Source organism: Aptenodytes patagonicus, chromosome 1 (assembly GCF_965638725.1).
Source record: "Aptenodytes patagonicus chromosome 1, bAptPat1.pri.cur, whole genome shotgun sequence".
Lineage (NCBI taxonomy): Eukaryota > Metazoa > Chordata > Aves > Sphenisciformes > Spheniscidae > Aptenodytes > Aptenodytes patagonicus.
This window is the reverse complement of record NC_134949.1, coordinates 153,207,208-153,234,958: the sequence shown is the minus strand read 5'-3', so window position 1 is coordinate 153,234,958 and position 27,751 is coordinate 153,207,208. Positions and strand designations below refer to the sequence as shown.

General features: G+C 42.2%; 1 protein-coding gene across 15 annotated transcripts in view; it reads left to right on the top strand.

Annotated features, from left to right (window-relative positions):
* The window catches only part of INPP4A (inositol polyphosphate-4-phosphatase type I A), a 140,442-nt gene that overhangs the window by 55,182 nt on the left and 57,509 nt on the right, over window positions 1-27,751 (top strand). The window contains exon 1 of one of the 15 annotated variants that reach the window (XM_076359191.1): window positions 5,761-5,780. The exons of 12 other annotated variants lie outside the window; for them this stretch is intronic. The gene's annotated coding sequence lies outside the window, so the exon portion shown is untranslated. Of the gene's footprint in view, window positions 1-5,760; window positions 5,781-6,267; window positions 6,293-21,129; window positions 21,200-27,751 lie in introns of those variants that run through there. 2 more of the 15 variants (XM_076359200.1, XM_076359181.1) reach the window with 2 other exon arrangements.

Sequence of the window (27,751 nt, the reverse complement as noted above, 5' to 3'; positions counted from 1 at the left end):
TCTGGAATTAAAGCAAGCGGTCGATACCGTGGACGGGGTTATTTAACTGGGGCAGAATGGAATGCAGTGCACAACGGGATGCTCCAGGGGCTTATGTGTAATTTTTTCCTTTCACCATCTTGAACCGTTCAGTGAAGAATAACTTGGGAATCAGGCATGCACTTACAGATCTTTCTCAATCCCAAGAAGGCAGGGATGAAGTTGCCAGCAGCAAATAAGTGTTGCCAGACCCTGTAGCTAGCTTTACTGTGACTTAAAAGGAATTGCAGTAATACTAGTCGTTCATATCATCTTTCTTTCTTCTATTAATCATTGTCTGCATTGGAAAAGATATGCCTGGGGCAATCCTGCATTTCCATCCAGTTCAGTGCTGCTTTTTGCTGAAGAAGTTAAAGAATAATTGTCATTCTTCTCCAAGACAGCTATGTCTTCTCTCCTGTGGGGTCTGTCTCCACACTTTCAAAGAAATCCATAACAATAGAGGAAAAAAGCAGCATTTGGGAATCCCATACAGGGACAGTGTATCATCCTAATTAAGTGTTTCTCAAATATGGCCCTACCTGTGCAATCAACTCCATGTAGACAGATCCCACTATTCATTTGAAGCTTTGTGTTAGATTAGGTCTGGAGAGAAAATAGGAAAGAAAGGAGAATGCCACCCACTTCTGTTTGCCTGCTTGCTTGGTATTTTGGTGGATATTTTCTTTCAACTGATTTGGATTTAGTGGCTTTGGGTCAAACTCATTGTTGCATATATAAAGCTCCACATAGCTTTTTTGATTGAGGCTCCTTAATGTGTGTGTATAAAACAGAGTTTATCTCCATTGGCACCCTTTTTAAGTAGCAGTCCCTGCTTTCTCTTCAGTCAGTTCTCTGGATGACATCTCCAGAAAACGTGCCCTGCTAAAGCACATACTGGTATAGGTGACAAACGGACAAACTTCATGAGTGACTGACTAAGAAGAGGCAGTTGTTATTAGCACAGCAAGATGCTTTATGATTGTTGTTGTTAGCTTTTACTGCAAGTTTACTGTCTGCTTTTACAGTTTGTTTTTTAAGAAAAACCAGCTTTTGCTAGTTTGTTCCTTCCCCTCTTGTTTTTTCCTTCTTGCCGGTTTGTAAAGTATATTAAAATGCAGAGCAGGCCACGTGAGAATGCATGGCTGTGTTAAATGTGCAGTGATCCTGTTTCTTAGACCATCACGTTCATCATCCTCTTGTTAGTGCTAGGTCAATTGCATGCACCATGCCGGATTGGTATGTATAATTGCAGTAACTACATGTGCAGTTATTGCATAATGTGAGGCACTTGGCCTTCCGATAATGTTCTATATTACATTAGGTGTTTTTCTGACTGTTGATTCTAGTCTGCAGCGTTAACCATGACTTTAGCAGTGAAGACAGAGATGAAGGACTGAGTTCGAATAATATCTTAAATGAAGGCATAATCAGGTTGAGTAGAGCCTGAATGCAGGGAGAGGGACAGAAAGAAGGGTAAGAGGACACGATGATACATAGCTAATGAGAATGGCTGTAGAGGACACAGAGTCCGGGAGAAGGCAGCAGCACAATTTCAGATGTTTTAAATGTCTGGAGACTACAATGATCTGTGGATTGTTACTTTGTTTCTTCACTATGATGAATTCTGTCTCTTTTTACAAGTATTTACCTTACATTATGTTCTGCGCAAGCACAAAAAGAAATTAAGGGTTTTTTGGAATTAAATGCTACTCTTACATCAAGGCATTTAAAGTGTTTGGAACATTATCCTGTCCAAGCTTACATTCAATTCAATAACATATTCATTTTAGTCCTATGTTTGCATTTTAATTATAAAGCTGTTACAGTATTTAAATTACAAAATGTCCAGTACCTAATTGTTAATAATCTCAGCATTATCCTTGGCAGATACACAGATGAACTACCACAGAATCATTAGGAAGATTTCAGGAATAATTGTTTCACTAAAACATGCTGAGAGGATTAACACTTAATGCAAACCATCTAAACCAACCCTCAAAATCAGCTGCCTACCTACTATTTTCATTCTTGGAAACTTTGCATATGGATCATTTCCTACTTCCAGTGGTATTTTCCATAAAGCTAGGAAAATTAGATAGGAAGTGACCATGTGGGTCCTCAAGTCAGGACCTACATACGTCAGAAGGACTGGACTATGCAGTACTAACACTTGCCAACTCTCTGGCCTCTAAGGCTAGGTGGAATACAATAGCTTGAAGCACTGTAATGAAAGACAAAAATCTGCAGTGGTAGTATGCCTCAGACTGGGGCATTGCTAGCATGCTAGTCTCTGCAGCATAAATAGCAGAAAAGGCTCCTAGTTATTTTTAACTTTAGTGCATTAATTTTCAGACCTTTTGGGAGGGCAGGGCAGATGGGCTTTAAATACCTGAGGTCAAATTTTCAAATATGTATCTTTAATCTGAACTCAGACATCTTACTAAAAGTCCTTTGTAGACAGCGAGCACCTGCAGTCCTTGGTGACATCAGGAGCAGTTGTCAGTGATCCAAGGTCTCCCAGGAAGTCAAGTCAGTCTTAAAGTCTACATCAGGAGAAATCTTAGCTTTTCTGCTCATTTCAGTAGGACTGAAGCTTATAGTTACGCATGTGCTCATGTGCTGTCCCTAAGCTGAGTTGCCTTGCTGAACCAGAGTTTATTGAGGTGCCTCATAAGTGTTAATTTAGGCAGAGCCCAAGCAGAAGTTTTCAGCCATGATATTCAGAAGGAATCTTAACTGGCTGCCTGTTTTGAACATTGCGTGACATGTACAGACAGCTACAAACGTACTTCTAAAGCACCAGGATGCACAACTCACAATTCTGCCGTTTGAAGAATGAATCAATAAGTAGGTGTCTTAAAATTCAGGCCTAATTTGTCTGAAGGAGGCAACATACACAAATATCACCTTTTAACAAGATGACTGCTTTCAGCTCAAGGCATAGAAATGCCAATTTGGGTCAAAAAAAGAGCTTAAAATTGCAGACTAAGGGAATGTTTCGTGTGCTTTTACGGTCTTTGTTGCAAATTTTTTGCATGTGTATGGCAAGCAGATAGAGGTACGGAAGTGCTAAAACAACAAGAAAAGGAAAAAAAGAAAACAGGTTCTTGCATCCTATCAAACAGTTTTCTTGAACTGGATAATGTATTTGTCCATTTAAAAAGCCTTTAAATTTTATCAAGAAAATCATGCCTCAGCACAAAAACTTTTCCAGATGTAGCATGCTTGAGTAACCCAACGAATCGGAAAGTCTACATGAACATATTCAACAGTTTGTGAATATAAGAAATTGTACTGAATGGTGGGAATTTAAGGTACTGTGCATCTCTTAAAGAGGCTTGTGTAACACAGAGCCCAGAAGGCATCTCAGATTCGCACTGGGATTTCCCATATCAAGTAAAACAAGGGCCCTAGCTATATCTTGCTGTGTATCTTCTGATTTTGGGGTCTCAGGAGCTGTCAGGAAGTCTTAGGTATTTTACTCATCATTTCACGTAGCTTTTTGTAATCTCAGAAGCAGCATCCAGTTTTTGCATCTCTCATATTTTAAAAGCAATCAGACTTTCTGGCTGTCAGAGTGACTTTTTAAGTTGCTGTATAGGTAATTCCCAAATTGGGAATTTCTTAAAGGTACCTTTTTTAATGTGTAGTTAAAATACAGATCCGTTACTAGGATTTTTTTTAAAGGATTTTTATTACTTGATACTATTGAATGTTATATATCTCTCTAAGGAAATAGAAAATGTGATCTAAGCAACTTCAGGCTTGTTAATTTGACCTTAATAACCTTAGAAAATTTTTTGAAGGAATGAATAATTAAAGACACGGGAGTTGAGTGGAAGGAAGATAAAACATGATCTATTTTGCTAAGGTAGGTCATATCAGACTGACCTAGTATCTTTTTTTAATAAGAAAGTAGGTTTTCTAGAAAAAGAAAAAATGTGCTAGATCTGGTCTCTCTGGATTCTACTGAACCATTTAACATGGTGTGCTGCATAAAATTACTGTTCAAGGTGGAGGAAGATTAGGTTAGTGTAAGAACTGTAAACTCAGGCAAAGAACTGGCACAAGGGGAGACAACAGGAGGTAGGTATATGAGGTGAATTATTCTTTGGGAGTTGACTGGTTTAGTTTTCTTGAGGCTTTTTTTTTGTTGTTGAGTTGATTTTGTTGTCATGTTGTATTGAAAGCACGCTGTTGAAACTTACTGATGGGAGGAGGACATTAATTTCCAGTACAGTTTTGGATGGAATGACTATACAATTAATTGTACGATTAGGTAGTACTAAAGGGATGGAATTCAACACAGCAAAGTCTCGGGCCACACACTGCCAGGAATTCACTTGCTGAGTTTAACCTTGGTGTCAAAATTAGCAGTCTAAGCTCTTACATAATCAGTGGAAAGAGGCAGATTTTTAATTAGGCACCCAACTCCTGCCTTTCTCTCTTGACTGTTAACAGAGCCTAGGCACCTGACTCTGGCATCTGTGCTGAATGCCTTAAATTGGATGGTGCTACATCCTCAGCTTAGGAAGTAATGCAACAACTTTTCCTATGAACAGGGAGTTCAACAATGGAAGACACTGAAGGAGAAAGGCCTGTGTGAGGGTAGGTGGCTTCAAGTTTGTCTCTAGTCTGTCAATTTGATACCATCATGAAAATGATGGATGGGATCCAGGGAAGTGTCAGGAGAGGTATTTCCAATTGAGGGAGGGCACCTCAGCTGGGTGCATCTGGGCGGGGACCTGATCTGGAATAAGTGTGCAACACTGCTTGCAATATCCAAGAAACTTCAGCTCAGTATGTAACAGATGCAGAGAAAAGCTGCAGGGGGGATCAAAGGAATGATGTTGCAAGAGGAGTCTGAAACGGCTGTGTTGGATACGTCAGGAAGATTAGCAAAATGGGTAATGTAATTGCTGCAGCTATGCTTTTGGAATCATGGAGAGCTTTGGAATGTGACTGAGATCAGCTAGGTGACAGCTAACAAGCAGGATGTCTGCAGTCCATCAGAGGACTAATGAAAGTCTACATGTAACAGTATGGTATTGTAGGAAGGTTACGATGCAGAAACAGAAGTGTCCAGACATATGATTTAGAGGTGACGTGAACTGAATATATGGCACTTCTTAGTGACTGGAGTTTGTGTGTGTACCTGGCATATGGATAAAATATTTAACCAACATAGAAATGCATAGTGGTAATCCCATCATATATGACAGTAGTCAGTAGGAGAATGCTTGATGTATGTTTAAGGAAGAGGTTAAAGATTTATGAAGGGTAATGATTGTTTGGGTTCTTTGGACTTGGGCTGTTTGGCAGCTTGTGCTTTTTGATCACTCCCATACAGTGTGATACTTGCTGTCTACTGTATTGCCCTGCAGTTTCCCTGCACTGCACAGGGAAAGCTGTGTGATAAATCAGGCATCAAGTGAATTTGTAGGGCTGGACAAAGGCGTGTTAAGTTTAGCCTGTGACAAAGATATGTTTAGAAGCAGACTGCTGGGCAGCAAACTCATGAACAGTGAGAGAAAAGCTTGTTCTGAAGTGAAAATGGTGGTTGAAGATCGCTGATGTGCCTGTAGTGACAAATGACGGGTACAGTACTTAACAGTCAGTGACAGACCTTGCCCCAGATATCTCCTTAGTTGACAAATGCTTAAACTTGTAACTGTACGTTGGTGAAGAACTGCCCTTTGCCTAGATGCTGGTTCGTCCTAACACCAGGTTCGAAAAGGAGCTGAATTCTTTGAGCAAGGGTGAGTAATGTGCTTTCTGTTCTGTTGCAAATCCTGAGTTGCTCTAAGTGGATTTATCAGCTATTAAGACATTGATCAGGTCGTTCTTTAGCAGAATTATCCATAAACAGGAGGAAAACGCCACAGCAAGAAACCTTTTTAATGTACTTCTGGCAATGCTATGTTTAGTTATTTGTTTATTAGTAAGTGCTTAGCCTGTGTTTCTGAGGTTTTTAAGTGCCTAGAAGAATACCAGGAGAGATTAGTATAGCTTCTCTTTTTTTTTTCCTGCTTTCTAATTAATTATTACATAGTGGTACTAAGTCGTTATTGTTCTGTGGTAAAAACAATTGTGTGATGATCTCACAGTCCTTTCTTGGAAAATTGCCACAGTAAAGAAAAAACACTGTTTATGGACTGAATTGTCAATAGTTTGGAAGGGGGGTGTTCTGTTGGAAACGCAGTGCTTTGAATGACAGTCCGAGAGGATGGATGGCAAGGAGGGAGGACTGAGAAGATAAGAGTGAAAATGTGTGAGTGCTTTTTCAGGTTTATTGTTTATTAGAGTTATGGTCAACTCCCTTAGATTTAGAATCTGTCCCAGTTTAGGTTTGGCCTTTTTTCTATATTCTAGGTTTTATTTAGCTCCAAGTAATTTTTTTTGGCTAGTAAACTGGGGTTTTAATCTAAGCCTCTTCCTGAGAGACAACACTTGGAGCATCTCAGACCTGCATGGCTGTCACTTATACAGATGCCCAGAAAAACTGGAAGAACATCGCTTGAAGAGATTTCTGGAGGAGAAAAGATGATCAGGTCTGAGGGACTTCTGCCTCTAAGTTTCAGGAAAAAGGCATCTCACGCTCCTATTGAGGCAGAAAAAGAAATAGAGGAATTTCTAGCCAACCTTTCCTTCCAGTCAAAATTCTTTTTGGGGGGGATGGATGAAATAAGCACAAATAAAGAGACAAACAAGAGTATTGTCAGGTTTGGAATACTTCCCTGGTGTGCCCAAGAACTGTTGTAGATCATTATTAAGCATGAGATGTTGGAATGCAAGTTTAATCATGTTTCATAGTCTCTTAAGATAGCTGTTTAAAAGTCAGAAAGAATTAACCTTTTGAAGGCTCCTATCCCTCTTTACTCATTTCTAACTAGTTGCCTATTTTGCTTAACTTCAGTACAGTTCAGTGAAGTGAATCCCATCCAAAGAGTATACACCTTGCTTAACCTTACCATAGTGTGGTGTTTAGTCAAGGTAAACACTGTCCTCATGGTTTGTTCACACAGATTCTTAAACAGTAATAAAAAATGAAATATTTTTGTACAATTAAATAAGGTCTATGTGGACTGTATCTCTGCTGAACTGTATGCAGTACAACAAAGAAGGTTATTCCAACTTATTTGGATCTTTCTGTCATGATACTTTTAATAGTATGTTTTCTGTTTGGATAGATTATATGCTATAAAAGCTAAAAACAAAATGTGCCAAGGTATTTTGGGGGTTTGTAGGCAAGCGTGACAGAGAGAATATTAATTTCTTCAAATGTGTTTATGCTAATTTTGCTTTGAAACGAAAATATATCCATTTGGGAATATTTATGTTCAAGAATGTTCTGTAATTTCCATATTAAAAAAAATCTTAGTGCAGCTCCTGCTAGACTTTAACCCCAGAAATGCCTAGAAGACAAAGATGAGATAGTCTAAAAGATGTGTCGTGGCTCAGGCCCTTGTGAAAGCTTGGAATACTCTCCTTGAAAGCATTTAAAAAATACGCTGTCTGAAATTGTACTTTACTGTTGACTTTTTGCCCAAGTTAACATGAGCAAACAAAGAAAAAGAATAAAAAAGTGCTGCTCAGCTGTTAACACTGAGCTATTTTTAGTGGGACATTTGAACATTGATCTCATGTTTCTGAAAGGAGGCATTTTCGCTGTTGTTGTGCATGTTCACGTTAGTGACTTTCCTTTAGGCAAATCTGCTGTGATTTGTGATACGGTAATTTTTGGAGCTGTCCCAGGCAGCTGCCAAATATTCTCAAACATTCAAAGTGGAGGTGTAGAGAAAACCTGTTGTGTGGAGGAAACTCCAGCTGTTTAAACCTACAGGTTTGGAATAGTGTCCTGGAAGCATCTTGGATAGTGGGATTTCCATTACTTCAGTTGGAATTTTCATTCCAGAAACTCGGAGATCTCCACCTTGAGGTGTTTTTCTTGTTTTTCAGCTGGCACTCGCATGTTTGTTAATCCCATCCCATAAGGTGACCCAGGTTCCATTTAATAAACGTGCCGGTTAATACCGACAGGTACCTTAGTCTTCAGTGAAGACTCTTAGCACTAGATGACAAAGGCCTGACTTCAGAAGCTAAACTTGCTTGAACTAAGGCACCAGCTATTATTTTTATGGGTGGTGGGAGGGAAAGCAGCCAACATGAGCTACCTTTTATTGATTTTCCTTTTTTAAAGGTCTTCACTGTGCTTCAAGGTGTGGGGTAAAGATCTTGTCTTCAGTCTAGAGAGAGGGGGAACTTCTTCTCTAGTTAAACTGCAACAGAAACTGAAGGAAAACACTCCTGAAATATTTTTCAACACCTTTATTCCTTAAGTAACTGGGACTCCCTGTATTCTGTTTCTTTTAATGCATGAGCCCAGGTTAATACAGGAACTCTATGATTCTACTATGAAGAAGATTAATAACCTTTAGGAAAGGAAAAAATTTAACACGTTCCTTACAGAAGTAAAGTAACAGCATTAGGAAAGAAGACTGGTAAAAACCAAGTTGAAAGCCTGTCAAATTAGTGATTGGAATATCATGGTAATAATCTGTTGGTAATGGGAATATAGGAAAGATGATAAACAATCAGACTCCATTCTGTTTGGCTCAATACCATATTCTGCAGCAAAAGCCAATTTTTCATGTTATCTTCCTTCTATCCACTGTTACTGGGAGAGAGATTTCTTGCTTTTTAATTATATATATATATATATATATATATAAATAGTTCAGTTTGGTTCTCTGGAATTTTTTTGTGATGTTTTTTGAACATTTTAGCAGAAGAGCTGTGAGTATTTTCACATGCCAGTCTATGAGGGTTTAAGCTTGGCATAGAATTGCAGTTATTTATCAATGTCACTGATTTTGATGTTTTTATTGTTAGTGAAAAAAAAATGTTATCACTGCTTTTGTTTGTTGTTTTATAGTTCATAGGCTATAGAAATAAGAACTAGGTAAAAAGAGAAATTAGAGTTTAGGGGGATTTTAAATCTTTTGAACAATAAGGTAGGAGATAATACAAAATATTTTAGGTCAACTGATGCACTCTCAAACAGATGAGTTCTTTGCTAGTTCAAGGGCGAGTTCTTTAACAGTATACTTAAATGGCTGTTGAAGAGAAATTCTGAAAAAATGTCTTTTGTAAACATTTCAGACATATGTAGCACTTAGTAATAGCTTGAAAGGTAGCACTTCATTTCTGAATTACAAACTTCAATATTTTCTGGTTTATTTCCCTGATATTTCTCTATGAGTCAGCTTTGAAATTCATATACTATAACAGGAAGAAAAGCCTTTTCTATTTTGGATTCATAAGTATGACATCAGCTTTGTTTTGTATGGTGCCTGTTGGTGCATTTTATCCTCAGACAAACAATGGGTTATATGTGTTAACCCGTTTGCTTTGATGGGTTAAGTAATAGTTATAAAGTCACATAACCCTGCCACATAGTTTTTATTTCTTTGAGAAGGAAAGTTGGGAGAGCAATGCTTTCAGATAGTATTTGATGTGGAAGGAGGAAAAATGGAAAGAAAAAGTTCTTGAGGACTGATTTTTCAAGAAGGCACTGCTGGGAGCAAAAGTCACTCAGGGAGCAGTGGTTATGGATCCCCATGGACAAAACAGATGCCCAGAGCGTTGGGAATGAGTGGTCTCAAGTGACTGTATTTTACCATGTATGTTTGTTGATACTGACTCAGTTTTATGGAGAAATGCACTTGGTGGTACTCCAGATTGTCTGTAATTGAGAGCTTGGATATCTTGCTATGCAGTGAAGGGAAGAGGCAAGCACAGATAAAAAATTTCTCATGATTTTTCTTCAAGTCTTAAAGCAGCTTGTAACTTTCCCAGTGCAGCTCCAGTCATCTGGAGCTGCTCTTCTGGGTCTTGTTTAAAAACTGTCCTTTTCCCCCTTCCCCAGGAGCACCAATAAGTACCAATAAGTACTTGGCATCTGTTACAAAACATCTTTCATTAGACTAGACAAAATCAGTACGCTAAATAGGAGCCTCACAGAATAGGAAAGATCCCTTCTATGTCCAGCTGCATCCGTCACTACAGAGATGGCACTGGCATATTGTAACTTAAGGTTTTGGCTTTGAAATCGTATAGCACAAAAGGAGTAAGATATCTTCTGTCCTGAGGTCACTTTCCATATTAGTGATCAAAAAGGAAAATCTGAACATGAGAGCTGAAAAGGCTGTGGTTGTAAAGGTGCCTGAAAAACAGACACAGCAATTACCACATGGTCATGGCTTTCCCAGAACTGAGGAGAAATTCATAGTATATTTTTCACTATTGACTCCTGCAGTCTGATTTGTAATCTTGGGAGATAAAAGAATCCTTTTATAATATGACAGATCATATTAGGAAAATTCATTTGGATAAGCGTTTGCAAACTCTATTCTCACTTATGCAGGAGTGACCTGGGGGGTGTCACTGGGGAGGAAAATAGAGTATGTTTTAACACTAGTTATTTGGATGCCACCGTTGTCCACTCCCAGGCAATGTGATTTTATCTGCAGTTGTAAAAGGCAGATATAGCTGCAGTTTCATGACATTTGCTTTTATGCCAGTTTAACTGCAAGCAAAACTGTCCATTTGTGTAGTGGTCATATTTTAAAAATGGAAATGTTAATAAATATGTTAACTTTTGCATCTTCTACCTGACTGTACAGTCAAACTTCTATACCTTCTCACCCCCTCTGGATCTCTGAGAACGCTCACCCATTTGTAAGATTGGAGTTTAGAGTACGAATCATTTAAATTAGCTAAACTACTTGTGGGGCTTAGATCATATAAAAACTTGTAGTACAGCACAAGTGTAGAGAACAGTATTTTTGTGGCTTTCACAGTCTTTATTGTGAACTGAGGCTGCATACCTGAGGTTGTCTAGCACTCGGATAATTTCATAGCCAAGATAAGGATGCGATTTGGTAGCTTGTTGTGCGTGGAGTTGTTAAAATCTGGGTCTGTATTGCCACAGAGCCATCCCTCGAATACTTAGCCACAGAGCTGTTCAGAGTGGAAGAGTTAACAAAGTGCTTGTTGAACGCACACTAATACCACTGTTTCTGCATCATCCTTTAGTAGCCTGAATTTTCATAGGGGTTTGACACTGTTGTTGCTTCGGTATTGTCGTGGTTTAATCTCAGTCAGCAATTAAGCACCACACAGCCGCTCGCTCACTCCCCCCCACCCGGTGGGATGGGGGAGAGAATTGGAAGAGCACAAGTTAGAAAGACTCGTGGGTTGAGATAAAAACAGTTTAATAATTGAAATAAAATGATAATAATAATATGATAATAATAATAATAATACACAAAACAAGTGATGCACAGCACAATTGCTCACCACCCGCTGACCGATGCCCAGCCAGTCCCCGAGCAGCGGCCCCCCCGGCCAGCTTTTCCCAGTTTATGTACTGAGCATGACGTCACATGGTATGGAATGTCCCTTTGGCCAGTTTGGCTGTGCCCCCTCCCAGCTTCTTGTGCACCTCCAGCCTCCTCAGTCAGTAGAGCATGGGAAGCTGAAAAGTCCTTGGCTAGTGTAAGCATTACCTAGCAACAACTAAAACACCGGTGTGTTATCAACTTTGTTCTCATCCTAAATCCAAAACACTGTACCAGCCACTAGGAAGGAAATTAACTCTATCCCTGCCGAAACCAGGACAATATCCACCCCTTATTCTATACCATTTGCATCATGCTCAAGTCTCACATTTTCCAGTACATTTTCATTAATCACCACCCCCTTTTATATGTATATATACACACATACACAGATATCATTCCCTTCATCTGTGGGCCATCCCTCTAAAATGTTCGGTGAGTTCATTTAGTCCATGACTTCGGGCTCCATCTGTCATAATAATCTTTCAGGGCAGGAAAAATGGAGATGGTATGTGGTGTTGGATTGTTTCAGGTTGAAGTCAGTTCTGGTACCATCATCACTGTGCTTTGCTTGGTTTCACTGAAGTTATTCTTCATTAATCTGGGTGATTCTTATTATAATAACATTAGTATGGCATATAATATTATTAGTATTATTAGTATATCTGTGTATTATTAGTATAACTATTATAACTATAATTAGTACTTAACATCACATAATTCAGATCATTGGCTATTCTCACCCAAAATCAAATCCCCTTGAGGCACACATCGGACTTCCCCATCCTTCCGCATTATCCACCAAGTGCACCCAGGTCCTTGAGCAAAAGCAATCCCACGGATGGGTCTGCCTCTGCCTGAGGCAGGAATAACCCAGACTGTCTTCCCCAGCATATTTTTTATGTGCACTACAGGGACTTTATTCCCATCTACAGTACGTAAAAGTTCTGACTGGGCAGGGCCTGCTCGATTGGCAGATCCCCGAGTGTTGACTAACCAGGTGGCCTTTGCTAAATGCGTATCCCAATGTTTGAATGTCCCACCACCCATTGCTCTCAGCGTAGTCTTTAACAGTCCATTGTATCGTTCAATTTTCCCAGAAGCTGGTGCATGATAGGGGATGTGATACACCCACTCAATGCCGTGCTCTTTGGCCCAGGTGTCTATGAGGTTGTTTCGGAAATGAGTCCCATTGTCTGACTCAATTCTTTCTGGGGTGCCATGTCGCCATAGGACTTGCTTTTCAAGGCCCAGGATAGTGTTCCGGGCAGTGGCATGGGGCACGGGATATGTTTCCAGCCATCCGGTGGTTGCCTCCACCATTGTAAGCACGTGGCGCTTGCCTTGGCGGGTTTGTGGGAGTGTGATATAATCGATCTGCCAGGCCTCCCCATATTTATATTTCAACCATCGTCCTCCATACCAAAAAGGCTTTAACCGTTTGGCTTGCTTGATTGCAGCACATGTTTCGCATTCATGGATAACCTGGGCTATAGTGTCCATGGTCAAGTCCACCCCTCGATCACGAGCCCATCTGTATGTTGCATCTCTTCCTTGGTGACCTGAGGTGTCATGGGCCCACCGAGCTAGAAATAATTCACCCTTATGTTGCCAGTCCAGATCCACCTGAGCCACTTCAATCTTAGCAGCCTGATCCACCTGCTGGTTGTTTTGATGTTCTTCAGTGGCCCGACTCTTGGGTACGTGAGCATCTACGTGACGGACTTTTACAACCAGGTTCTCCACCCGGGCAGCAATATCTTGCCACAATGCGGCAGCCCAGATGGGTTTGCCTCTGCGCTGCCAGTTGCTCTGCTTCCATTGCTGCAACCACCCCCACAGGGCATTTGCCACCATCCATGAGTCAGTATAGAGATAGAGCACTGGCCACTTTTCTCGATCAGCAATGTCTAAAGCCAGCTGGATGGCCTTTACTTCTGCAAATTGGCTTGATTCACCTTCTCCTTCAGCCGTTTCTACAACTTGTCGCATAGGACTCCATACAGCAGCTTTCCACCTCCGATGTTTTCCCACAAGACGACAGGACCCATCAGTGAACAGGGCATATTGCTTCTCATTTTCTGGTAGTTCATTATACATTGGGGCCTCTTCAGCACGCGTTACCTCCTCCTCTGGCAATATTCCAAAATCTTTGCCCTCTGGCCAATCCATGATCACTTCCAGAATTCCTGGGCGACTGGGGTTTCCTATTCGAGCCCGTTGTGTGATTAGTGCGACCCACTTACTCCATGTAGCATCAGTTGCATGATGTGTACAGGGGACCCTCCCTCTGAACATCCAGCCCAGCACCGGCAGTCGGGGTGCCAGGAGGAGCTGTGCTTCAGTGCCGATCACTTCTGAAGCAGCTCGAACCCCTTCATATGCTGCTAATATCTCTTTTTCAGTTGGAGTATAGCGGGCCTCGGATCCTCTGTATCCCCGACTCCAAAACCCTAGGGGTCGACCTCGAGTCTCCCCTGGTGCTTTCTGCCAGAGGCTCCAGGTAGGGCCATTCTCCCCGGCTGCGGTATAGAGCACATTTTTTACATCTTGCCCTGCCCGGACTGGCCCCAGGGCTACTGCATGAACTATCTCCCGTTTAATTTGTTCAAAAGCTTGTCGTTGCTCAGGGCCCCATTTGAAATCGTTCTTCTTCCGGGTCACTTGATAGAGAGGGTTTACAATCAGACTGTAATTTGGAATGTGCATTCTCCAAAAACCCACCACGCCTAAGAAAGCTTGTGTTTCTTTTTTGCTAGTTGGTGGAGACATGGCTGTTATTTTGTTGATCACATCTATTGGGATCTGACGACGTCCATCTTGCCATTTTATTCCTAAAAACTGGATCTCCTGTGCAGGTCCCTTGACCTTACTTTGTTTTATGGCAAAACCGGCCTTCAGCAGGATTTGGACTATTTCCTTCCCTTTTTCAAAAACTTCTTCTGCTGTGTTGCCCCACACGATGATATCATCAATGTATTGCAGGTGTTCTGGAGCTCCACCCTGTTCTAATGCAGTCTGGATCAGTCCATGGCAAATGGTAGGGCTGTGTTTCCACCCCTGGGGCAGTCGGTTCCAGGTGTACTGAACGCCCCTCCAAGTGAAAGCAAACTGTGGCCTGCACTCTGCTGCCAAAGGGATTGAGAAAAATGCATTAGCAATATCAATTGTGGCATACCACTTGGCTGCCTTTGATTCCAATTCATATTGAAGTTCTAGCATGTCTGGCACAGCAGCACTCAGCGGTGGCGTGACTTCATTTAGGCCACGATAGTCTACTGTTAGTCTCCACTCTCCATTAGACTTCCGCACTGGCCATATGGGACTGTTAAAGGGTGAGTGGGTCTTGCTGATCACTCCTTGGCTCTCCAGTCGACGAATCAGCTCATGAATGGGAATCAGGGAGTCTCGGTTGGTGCGATATTGCCGCCGGCGCACTGTGGTGGTAGCGATTGGCACTTGTTGGTCTTCGACCTTCAGCAACCCCACAACAGAAGGGTCCTCCGAGAGACCAGGCAAGGTGGACAGCTGTTTAATCTCCTCCGTCTCCAAGGCAGCTATACCAAAAGCCCACCTGTACCCTTTTGGGTCCTTGAAATACCCTCTCCTGAGGTAGTCTATGCCAAGGATGCACGGAGCATCTGGGCCAGTCACAATGGGGTGCTTCTGCCACCCATTCCCAGTTAGACTCACTTCGGCTTCCAATACAGATAGCTGTTGGGATCCCCCCGTCACCCCAGAAATATAGATGGGTTCTGTTCCTATATATCTTGATGGCATTAGGGTACACTGTGCACCGGTGTCTACCAGAGCCTTATACTTCTGTGGGTCTGATGTGCCAGGCCACCGAATCCACACAGTCCAGTAAACCCGGTTGTCCCTTTCCTCCCCCTGGCTGGAGGCAGGGCCCCTCTAATCCTCATCACAGTACTCGTTTCTCATTTCTTGTACGTATGAGTCAGAAGTTTCTTTATTAAGATCAAGAGTAAGATCAGCCCTTCTACTCTCTCTGGGGAACTGCCCGCTGGAAACTGGAGCAGCAATTTTCCTGGAAGAACCTCTTTCTGTGATTGTTTTCCCTTGTAATTCACGTACCCGTGCCCCTAGGGCTGCAGTAGGTTTCCCATCCCACTTCCTCATGTCCTCTCCGTGGTCACGCAGGTAAAACCATAGGGTGCCCCGTGGTGTGTATCCTTTATATTCTCTCTCTTGAGCAAAAGAACGCTTACTTCTAATAGCCGAGATACTGGTCCATACAGGTGAGGAGTAGGACCTATCCTCTCTGAGTTGCTGGATCTCCCGGGACAGTTTTTCGGACAGTTTCTCCACAGCCGAGACGATGGAGGAAGAAAGACTTTCCTCGTATTGCCGGAGTTGACTAGCCAATTCATCCACTGTTTGTTCCTCTCCATCTTTCCAGGTTATCACTGCCAATGAATTGGCGTATGACGATGGTGCGCTCCTTATAAACTTCCGCCACATGGGTCGTGTGCACTTGACTTCGTCTGGATCTTTGGATAGTTGTTCATTGTTCAGGTCATCATAAATCACCTCCAGCACAGCTAATTCTCTCAGAAACTGGATACCCTTCTCCATGGTGGCCCACTTGCTTGGGCGACATATGACATCTTCCTTAAAGGGATACCTTTCCTTCACGCTTGACAAGAGTCGCCTCCAAAGGCTGAGGATACGTGTCCCTTTTCCAATTGCTTTGTCAATGCCCCCTTCCCTAGAAAGGGATCCCAGCTGCTTGGCTTCCCTACCCTCTAATTCCAGGCTACTGGCCCCATTATCCCAGCATCGGAGCAGCCAGGTGACAATATGCTCACCTGGACGGCGGCTGAAATCTTTTCGTATATCTCGCAGCTCACTCAGGGATAGAGATCGGGTGGTCACTGTCTCGTTTATGAGTTCTTCCTCTTCCTCCTCCCCGATCAGCGGCCGGCTTTCCTCCTCCCGTTCTCGTGATGGTCCTTCTCTAGGGTCATCTGTCTCGTATACTTCTTCCTCCGGTTCCCTTTTAGAAGAAGCTTCTTCCTCCCTTACTAAACGAGCTGACTTCCGCTTCCAAGATTTCTTCTTGTGTACAGGGGCGACTGATACTGGCACAGGCTCGTTCTTTGGTTCAGCCACAGGGCGTGTTGCTGGGGTTGGAGTGGCCGCAGTGCAAGTGCATGTCACCGGAGTCTGAGTGGCCGCAGGGCCTGTTGCCGGGGTTGGAGTGGCCGCAGTGCATGTCGCCGGGGTTGGAGTGGCCGCAGTGCATGTCGCCGGGGTTGGAGTGGCCGCAGTGCAAGTGCATGTCACCGGAGTCTGAGTGGCCGCAGGGCCTGTTGCTGGGGTTGGAGTGGCTGCAGTGCATGTCGCCGGGGTTGGAGTGGCCGCAGTGCATGTCGCCGGGGTTGGAGTGGCCGCAGTGCAAGTGCATGTCACCGGAGTCTGAGTGGCCGCAGGGCCTGTTGCTGGGGTTGGAGTGGCCGCAGTGCAAGTGCATGTCACCGGAGTCTGAGTGGCCGCAGGGCCTGTTGCTGGGGTTGGAGTGGCCGCAGTGCATGTCGCCGGGGTTGGAGTGGCCGCAGGGCCTGTCGCCGGGGTCTGAGTGGCCGCAGGGCCTGTCGCCGGGGTTGGAGTGGCCGCAGTGCATGTCGCCGGGGTTGGAGTGGCCGCAGGGCCTGTCGCCGGGGTTGGAGTGGCCGCAGTGCATGTCGCCGGGGTTGGAGTGGCTGCAGGGCCTGTCGCCGGGGTTGGAGTGGCCACAGGGCCTGTCGCCGGGGTCTGAGTGGCCGCAGAGCCTGTCGCCGGGGTTGGAGTGGCCGTAGTGCGTGTTGCCCGGGTTTGAGTGGCTGCACGGCCTGTTGCCCGGGTCTGAGTGGCCGCAGTGCGTGTCGTTTTACTGTCAGAGCCAGAGACCTTCTCTTCCCTTTGAGGGTACTGAGTAGTGTTGAACAGGGCTCGGTAGGCATGGGCCAGGCCCCAGCACGTTGCAATGAGTTGCATCTCTCTAGAGTTGCCAGGGTGACAGCATACTTTTTCCAAATATTCTACTAACTTTTCAGGATTCTGCACTTGCTCAGGGGTGAAGTTCCAAAACACTGGGGGTGCCCATTGGCCTAGGTACTTGCCCATCTTGTCCCACACACCCTGCCACTCATAATTATTCACCCTTGGGGCAGATCTCTGGATGATATTCTTAAATTGCTTACCAACTTTAGACAAAACCGAAACAATATTCCCAAGAAGTATTAATAGAAGTATCTGAACTGCCCAAGGATGCTCAAAATACTGAAAAATTACTGTAATGAAGGAGGAAACATCATAGAAGAAGGTAGTGACACTGCCATTCTGTATTTCCTCTGTAAAAAAAACTCTCAGAAAAGTTACTGCAATTGCTAGTTGTCTCCACGATATGGTATCCATGGTACAGTAACGGCTTCATTGCGAAGTTTACATACCACAGAAACGTCAAGGTCAATGTTCTAAAAACAAACCTCACAAGCGAGACATTACTATTCACTGCAGACCACAGCAAACTGCAAAACCCAACACCAATCTTTAACATGTACAGCAGGAAAAAGAGCGCGATGCAGATTATACAAATCAATATCGAGAACAGAGAAACCAACATTGTGACCCTCAACTATTAACAGATATAAGTTCCTTAATACACTCCGGTTAATCTGTTATTATCTCAAACCCTTCGTGCCCCACGTTGGGCGCCAAAAAGGACTGTCGTGGTTTAATCTCAGTCAGCAATTAAGCACCACACAGCCGCTCGCTCACTCCCCCCCACCCGGTGGGATGGGGGAGAGAATTGGAAGAGCACAAGTTAGAAAGACTCGTGGGTTGAGATAAAAACAGTTTAATAATTGAAATAAAATGATAATAATAATATGATAATAATAATAATAATACACAAAACAAGTGATGCACAGCACAATTGCTCACCACCCGCTGACCGATGCCCAGCCAGTCCCCGAGCAGCGGCCCCCCCGGCCAGCTTTTCCCAGTTTATGTACTGAGCATGACGTCACATGGTATGGAATGTCCCTTTGGCCAGTTTGGCTGTGCCCCCTCCCAGCTTCTTGTGCACCTCCAGCCTCCTCAGTCAGTAGAGCATGGGAAGCTGAAAAGTCCTTGGCTAGTGTAAGCATTACCTAGCAACAACTAAAACACCGGTGTGTTATCAACTTTGTTCTCATCCTAAATCCAAAACACTGTACCAGCCACTAGGAAGGAAATTAACTCTATCCCTGCCGAAACCAGGACAGGTATTAAAAGACCCGCAGGGCTTGGGTCAAGTGCATTTCAACCAGTGGTCCCTGGCTTCATTCCCCATAGGTAATGCCAGACTCTGATTTTTCTTTAACTCACTTTTATTGGGGTTAGCAAATTGCTTGTTTTGTTTTTTTGGAAGCGTACACCTCATAAAGAACTATTTGCCCTGTAGGGTTTCAGTTACAGTTTGTTTTTATTTTCTTTGTTGAAAAAGATTACTTACTTTTTTTTTTTTCTTAATTGGATGAAGGATTTATTAATAGACTTTCCCTTTTCAGAACTGGAAAACGCCCAGAAAGGCTTTTGCTCACACTTTCCGAATACAAATTTACTTCTAAATTGAGACCAAACATGGAAAAAATTATAATGTTAGGTGAATAATTTGTGTAGTTCTGAGCAGATGGAAACAATGTAAGATGAAAAAAAACTAGTCTTGACAATCATAGCTGTTTGTTCTTATAATATTTAAGTTGGTGGTTTTAAATTGTCCATGAACTATGCAAATAAGTTTGTGGGAAGTGACTGAGGATAGCAAGCCTACGATCAGTAACTTTAAATTAGCTTGTACCAAAGGGTTCTTCTGGAAAATTTTCAGGGAGTTTTCAAATCAGAAAAGATTAAAAGCTATTGATATAAGAGGTTAATAATGTCCCATTTAATTTTGTCATAGTCTAGCTTGTTTCAGTTCAAACAGTTTAAAAGTTTAGTTTTATGACATTTACTTTTTAAAGTAAATAAATAATATTAAAATTTATTTTAAAATAATTATTTGACAAAGATGCATTACACTGATGTCTGTGATTCACAGTGATATCACTGCAGGCAGATGATCATTTTATGTTTTCAGTGGAAGCAAATAGATTGTGCTTGGAGCATAGATGTTATCCCAGTGATCACAAACTGTCCTGACAATGTTTATGTCTAGCTCTCATTCTTGCATCTTTAGTCTATAAAAACTCTCTAAATGAAACTGTAGAGATGAGATCTGCATGACCTTAAAAAGCTGGAAACAGTAAAATTAGTGCTCCCAACCATTCAAATATTTCTCTCCTAAAACACAGGATGACAACAACATCTGCTGGTACAAGTAAACAGTGAAGAACAGCACTGAATTGCACATCTGTGCGGTTACACTCAAAATCTTTTTTATGGGCAAAAATGAAACACACTGTATATCTAAAGGCAAGAAGTTGTTGTTGTTTTTATTATAATTAAAGTCTTTACAGTCTAATCCAGGAATCATTACTTGTTCAGATCTAATAATTACAGGAAAAGAAAGAATGCTTCTATACAGGGGAAAGTCTCAATAGGTAACAATACAGTTAAAATCATTGAACACACAAAGTGTCTACCTCTTTTTCCTGCTGTAATGCTCACCCTTCCCCTGCGCCTCTGGGTCCTAAGGTGGTGGTGGGGATGTGGAGGTGTCTCAGCAGTTGTCAGCATCTAAAGGACTTCAGATGCTGACCGGAGGAATATGATGTTCCTGTTGATAGTTTCTTCTTCTTCGCTCTAGGATCCACTTGGGGTCATTTTTATGTTTGCTAACAAGTTTTTAAACTTGGCTCTTTCTTCATTGGTCTGCAGCTCCACGTTACATCCAAATTTACCATATGTGGTACTTTACATACATGTTAGATACTATTTCTTTGTGCTGTTTATTACCCCTAAAACCAGTTTTGTCCAGCCTCAAGTCTGCAGTTCTTTAAGTGAGCATGGGTTGGTTGTCTATAGCCACAGTGTCTCCAAGTGTTAACTCTGTACCCAATCTCTTTTCATCCCATGCTTGTACTCCTCTCCTCTGCATCCTGTGTCTCCACTTTGCAAGGCCTCTCCTATCATACTAGGCCTGTATTTTTCTACACTAAATCATTGTGTTAGAGTTGTAAAATGGTGATGGTACCATGCAAAGATAAACAAAAGTAAAAACAAATTAGCTGCAGACATCTGGGCAGTTCGAAAAATTGTTGTTACAACTGAACCAAGTTTGATTGCAGGCTGAAACAAAGTTGCAGGCAGGTCAAGAAAAGTTCAGACAAAGCAAGCCTGAAAAGCCCGGGTCCTCAGGGTTTGCAAGCCCCCCCCTACAAGACTTAAGGCCAGTCACTAGTGATGGCAATATGGTATTACAGGGCTACAGGGTAACAGTGCTGCAAGGGCCAACGATGAACTCTGGTAACACATTAGCTGTCATGTTACCACCATCCGTTAAATACAGAGGTCTGGGTGTAATCCCCAGCTCAGAAAGTTCCTAGGGTGCTTGTCAGCTGAATCTGGGAGTGCAAACCTGGAGATGCCTCACAAAATACCAGTACTGCTCATTATACTGTTTTTCTCAGTCTCCAGCGCTGCCCGCTCTCAGAGGGGACTCCAGGCTTGATTAACATTTTGCTCTGACCCAGTCTTTTTTTTTCAGCTTTTGGTCCCTCCTTTTTGCCAGAAGGTACTGCCTCTCTAGCAGAGACAGCGGATGTAGGAACGTGTGCCCACACTGAGATGCAGTTAAGTATCTTAGTTTAACCTGTTGCTGAAAGTGGCTTTGATGAGATGGTGGACTATAAACTTGTGTGGCTGAAGTGCGGGTACCTGTTCTCATCTGGGCCAGAACAGCAAGACAGGTAGCTGTGGGCAGAAGCACCATCTCTGCTGCCTTGCCTTGGAGATTTGACTACTGAGGTAGGCAGCATGCTTATGAATTTCTGAGAAGGTGAGGTGGGAGGCACCAGGAGTTAGCAGGAGAAGCTGGCGTCACTGTTGCTTGCTTTCAGCATGCAAAAATTGAGAGTCAAATACATCAGTCGTGAGAGTTAGTCATGAACTTTAAGAAATGAAAGTAATTTGGGATGCATCCTTCACATTTCAGGCTTTTCTGTATCCATGCGAAATTTGCTTTTTAAAAAAGTGAGATTCAGATGAACTTGGCCTGTAGTAACACACCACTTTTATAAGGCATGTCAGTGCTTGGAGAATTGACAAAACTCTGACATTTAAGCTCGTATTTTTGAGCACTGAGTGCTGCGAGGAACTCAGCACTAATATTTGCCCTTTGTCCTTGCATAACATTTATATCTTTTTGTGGTTGTTGGTACCATCCCTGCTGCAGTTGTTATTTTTTTTAAATAAACTTTTGAAGCCCACTAGATTACGTCAGTTCTAAAGATTGATCAGTACTAGTTGCTGAAAACAAACCAGCAGATTGTGGTTACAATTATTTGAAAATTGTTTATAAAAGCCATGGACTCTAGAAATGTGAAATCTGTGGCCAAAGCCTATAGAAGTCTTAATTTTTCTCTGAATTTTGGACTGAAATGTTTATTACATTTGGACTGTTAGTGGATGAGAGTAAAAGAAAATAACGTAGTCATAGCAGAATAAAGTGTTGCACAATACATACTGCAGCTATACAAGTACTTGCTACATTCTCTGTCTGAACAAACTGCTTTAATCTGTAATATGTTGGCGTGAGGAGACATAAACCTTTTAAGTAAGTACCCGCAACATTTTTATTTGTCTGCAAGTGTTCACGTTTGCTCATTTTACACATTAAACCGATCGGAGTAGTAGAAATACCTTTAGTTACTCTTTCCAAACTTTATCTTTTATTTTGTCTTTTCTGTCTTAGAGCTAGAATCATAATATCCACTGCAGACATTTATTTTCTATAATAGCTCCTTTGTTCAATCACACCTCAACAAAGAATATAGTATTTCAGTAAGGCTGATAGTCAAATCTTGGAAACCTCATGGAAATTTTCACAAGTAGGGGACAATTGTTGAAATATGATATTCTAATAGAAAGCTGCTGATCTTGCATTGGAGAATGATTTGTAATCAAATTCGTAGAAATATTTCAGTAATATTTGGTCTGATCTCCTCTTATGAGGTCACCTCAAAGACATGCAAGCCACTTACGGTCTTTTTTTTTTCTAGGTTGCATACTTTATTTATTCTAGTTTTGTGTTACTGATTTAGGCCTTTTGAATTCAGCAACCAAATACGGCAAGTTTCAATATATTCCAGATATTTTTCCAGTATGTTTTAAAATGACCCATGTCTGTCAATACATGTAACCTTACCCACACTCTGCTACAAGTTAAAAATCCACTTAGTAGATGATATTGTCAGGTTCTATTAGCAACAGTTCGGTTTATACTTGACATGGACTTCACTTATTGCAAATGTGGTGAAATGTACCTTCTCTTAAAATGCAGGTGCAGTTTATTCCATGTTAAAAGTACATAGGCAAATATGTTGGTCAGAAAATTTAATTATGTTCCTGGTAAAATTACAGCTTTCTATGAACTATTTCACTGGGCCTTGCTTACATCTTCCTATTTCTTTTTTCTTACCTAAATTCTAGACTTACTGTCTGCTGCTGATAATTCTCATCAGCACAGTCACTAAAATGAAACTATTGTTGTTGATGTTGAAGTGTAGAAATGTTGGTTTCTCTGAAGTTACGGTCTTAACCTGTTTTTTCTGAAGAATGTCAGTAGTGTCCTTCCTTGTGACCTGCAATGGGCAGATGGTGACATTCTGACCCCTCTGAATAATAACTTTTTCATGTTTTCTGCCTTTGTTGGGAAATGAAGTTGTGGCTTCCTTTTCTGAGAGAGAGGTGTCTGCAGCAGTTCCTTGCCTACAGCAGAAAAGCTTGGACAAAGTAGTGTATCATCTCAGACCTTGTCGCTTCATTTCCCACTTCCCCTTGTCATTGGCCTTGATCAGAATACAGCTGCTGTAACCGCGTTGTGAAGGGCAGGGAGGATATGTGTGTCTGTGTGCACATGTGGGAGGGAGGTACGGGACGCAGGGAGGAACTGGGACAGCACATCTGCATCCACCCACCCAGAGTGCACCTGCTGCATTGGGCAATGCAAACACAGGATAACATGGTCCCTTTAGTCATCCCTGAGTCTCCTCTTGCTCTTTCCCAGTGCTTGTGCTCCTGAATCATTTTTGAATGTATAAACATTTTTGAGTATATATAAAGGCTGCATCTTGCTCAAGACCGACTCGGAGGTAGGCTTATTTCTTCTTTCAGTGTCTGTCTTGAGGCATAACTAATGGCTGACAGGTGATGAGCAATATCTTTTGCTCTATTTAGTCCTGAGTCCTACCACTTCTTGAGAAGCAGCTCAGCAACCCATCTTTCCTCAAACCTACCAGCCCTACTCCCTTTTGGCTATCATCTCAGCTCACATCTGCCTTTATCTGGCTGGTGATAAAGGTGGAGATATCAGGTGGAGAACCCTATGTGAAACTCTGTAGTTTCTTCTCACAACTTGGAAAAGAAAGCAAACCAAATGTTGGGGGTCTTTGGCCCAGATCCTTGGAATCTGGACAGGGTTTTCTGGATGAGTTTGAAGTCTTTGACAGGGTCAGCAAAATGGGGTCTGCATGCTGTCTAAATAGATTTTCAAGGACAATATTTTCAGAAACTGGCAAGACGCTGAAGCAGCATCCCCCCCCGCCATTATATCTTACAGGGTGATCTTACCGTTAACTGACAGGGTAGGATTGGCATGAAAAAGGATTCCTTTCACTGGGACAGCTGTCCCACTGAGGCGTTGAAATGGGAGCAGTGGTGGGAAGCATAGACTGTTGTTGGCCTGGGTGGAGTTGGATGCTTATGCTTCCAAACTGCCAGCATCCCACCACTTGTTTACATGACTCCAGAAAGGAATCCAGGAAAGAACCTTGCAGTCAGCATCTTTGGCCCACAACAACCCTCTCTCCCATTGATTTAGAAAGATCAGGGTAAACAAACAAATAATTTTATTTTCCAGGAAGAAGAAATGAAAGCAGCACAAAGGAATCAGATCTCTGGAACCAAAAAAGAATTATTTCATTTGAAAAGACGTCCAGTATCGTGGCCATTAGGCATAGTCTTGGCATGCACTGTGTAAGAAAAAAAGATATATGGATCAGAAATACACGCACAAAACACAGTTAGGAGTACAAAACAAATGTTGGTGGAGAAATATGCATCAGCAGATTTGTATTAGTAGCATAAGACTCCAGTTTTGCTATGCTGCCTAAATCCTGGTAATAACCTTTGTGGAATATTACTCCCACACTAACATCTATTTTAAATTTTCTAAATACTTGACACTGCTCCATTTCCTGAGTCAATTAGTTATGCCTTGTTGAAAACACATATGTTGGAGAAAGAATTCACGCATTTCTGGTTTGTCCTCTGATGCTGCTACGTATTTTTAATTTATAGAAATGTTTTAAACAGTAAGCATAGGAATCACAGAAAGTCAGAGCAATGCCACGTAAAAATGAAGAGTGCTTGGGAAATTTTTCCGGTGTGCCTGTGACCTAATGGAGCTTTCCGTCCGTGTGGGAAAATGTAGTGTAAGGAAAGTAAATGAATGGTTAGTCGGTGACCCTGGAGTGCAGTCCCGTTGCACAGGTGGAGCTCATTGTAACCCAATGGTTTCAGAGCAGAGTGAGAGATCCCGTCAGACACACAGAGGACAGTGCTAACTGCTGGTTGTTTTGACCGGAATACACTGGCTTTAACTAGTGCTACGTTAGTCTGTGAAGTGGATGAGTATTATAGGCAGATAGAACAGATAGTTCCCTAGACTTTTTGTTGTAATCCAAGCTCGACCAAAACTACTGATTACAGATCTAGTTTCAGTGCTTTTATCCCTCCGTGTCTTCTGTGGTCCCCCTCTTTCATTGCCTGTATGCTGGAGGATATTTTACTGCCATCCGTCTGTAATCAACAGCAATATGAAATCTTTAGCAAATGTTAAGGTGTGTCTAGTTCATCTCCATTTCAGGTCATAAACTGTTGGGGTGGGGTTTTTTTGTTTTTCTGCCTTTGTTCCCCTACCCCACCCTTTCCTGCAGCAGGACGAGCTCAGAGAGGGGGTTAAACTCTCTGTTTTTTCCAGTTAGAACAATGCTATTTCTGCACTGTGAGCATCATGGTTATGATGAAAGAAGGCTTTAGAAGAGGCAGGCTTTAGGAGGGTGTCCAAAGGACCATCTAATTCAGAAATGTGTTTCCAGTCCAAACTCCTCAACAGAAAGTACGTCCCCTGTTCTCATGGGCTTTTCCATGTCTGTATGGGTAGTGTGAGAACCCCAGGTCATGAGGAGAAAAGTCATCCCATGCACAGGAAACTTCACCACAATGTACCCAGCATGGTTCTTGTGAAGAGGGTAAGATAAATTTAGAATAAAGACTGTAAGCTGTTTCAGTTTCTGTTGGTAAAACAACGGAGGAGGCTGAGAGTGTTGGGCTTCAAACTGCTCTGTAGCAAGACTCATCATTTTCCATAGCGTTATGCTGTGCTCAACTTGATAAAAGCTGTTCTGCAAAGTGAACCAGAGGTGTGCTTTTTCTTTTTTAGTTAGCAAACGTGTGTTACAAATGCTTGCTTCTACCTGTGGGTGTGCATATTTTTGTGTTCATAGAAGGAGTACTGAAGAAATAGAACTGTTGTGATGACAAGTGAAATTAAAACAATATCTCATTAAGTTAAGAAGAATCCTAATTGTATTTCATTTGTGAATATAGACAAATAGTCTTAATTTGCACAAAGAACTAAGTGGCCTAAATTACAGTTTTCTATTAAAAGTACTCAAATGTATTAAAGAGATAAAATTAGATTTTTAGATTAATTGAGTTTGCTGAAGTTCATAGGGGGAAGGATCAAGAAGAAAGTTTGTGACTTACAGATTTCTCTAAGTAAGTGGGAGAGGGTGGACAGGAAGGCAAAGAGAAAGCAAGCTACTTTCTGCTGCTGAAATGGCCTTTTATCTAAATATCACTGAAAGGTAGCATTTGGGGATTTCCACGCTGCACAAATACATTCATTGTATCTTGCGGTAGTTTATTTCATTTTCTTGTGGAAGACTTTTCCCTGTTCTTGCTGAGGTCACCCACTTGCTCACAATCCTCAGGAGGGCTTCAGAGAGTGACAAGAAGACTCTTCAGGGCAAACATATTTTTGTCCTTGGTAATCAAGATTCTGGTCAGTGGGAGAGGGGGACATGGAACCAGCTTGAGAGGGGAACCTAGACTTAGGGGGCAGACTGAGAGGGGGGAATACAGCCTCTTTGTGGAGCTGACGGACTAGCACCTGCCGAGCATGTTCTTGGTGGGGAAGTCATTTCAGTTGGAGGCAAAGGTCCATAATGGATGCTGGCACCACTTACTTTCTTTTGCCTTCCCAAGGGGCATGGTAAGTGGGATGTCCTAGATCATGGGGTAACTAAAGGGGAGTGAAACTCTGTTGTCAGCCAATGGATCTGCAGTAGATGTTGTCTGTGTTGCCGCCTCCACCAGTTTGGCCGGCAGGAAGAATCTGATTCAAGGTGTCAAGCTCATGGCTCTGAGTTTTCCTGTTGTGGTGATCTGTGTGAGATTCAGAACATTCATTAAATGAGACAGAAGAGAGAAGCGCTCATGAGACTGTAAAAAAATAGCTCTTAATCAGTGTCGGTCTTAGCAGGCTTTTGCTGGGAGCTGCTGTCCTTGAGCTGATGTTCTGCTCTTGGTCTGCCTCTGCAGCCATGAGTGATAGGGTTGGTCCAGATCTTCACCTCAGACCCTGAAGGAGGTCCTTGCATCTTCTTTGAAACAGCTGTTGGAGATGGGATGCTGGAATTGCTGGAAGATTGGTCTTGAGCCAGCATGGCAAATCTTGTTTCACTACCAAGGTTTTCTATGGTTGGAGGTAAAAAAGAAGAAAAAAAGAAAAAAAATCTATCTGGTAGGTATACTAGAGTTGGTACTCTTACATGGAAGGCAACATAGTCATAACTTAGCAGAGTCTGATATTTCATCTTTTCCATTATTTTGTCCGCAATGATATAGTTAATAAGATGTTAGTTTGAAACTTGGCCATGTTCCAGATCCAAAATACTTACTGTTTCAGGCAGAATTCATTTCTACTTTTTTTATCACTCAGTGTATTGCTAAAACATTTTCAACCTGACTAGGAGAAAGTTTTTACAAAGATGTTATCTGAAGTATCCAGTTGGCTGGAGGAGCCCTTTTGTTATTTCAGAATAGATTGTTCAGGAACA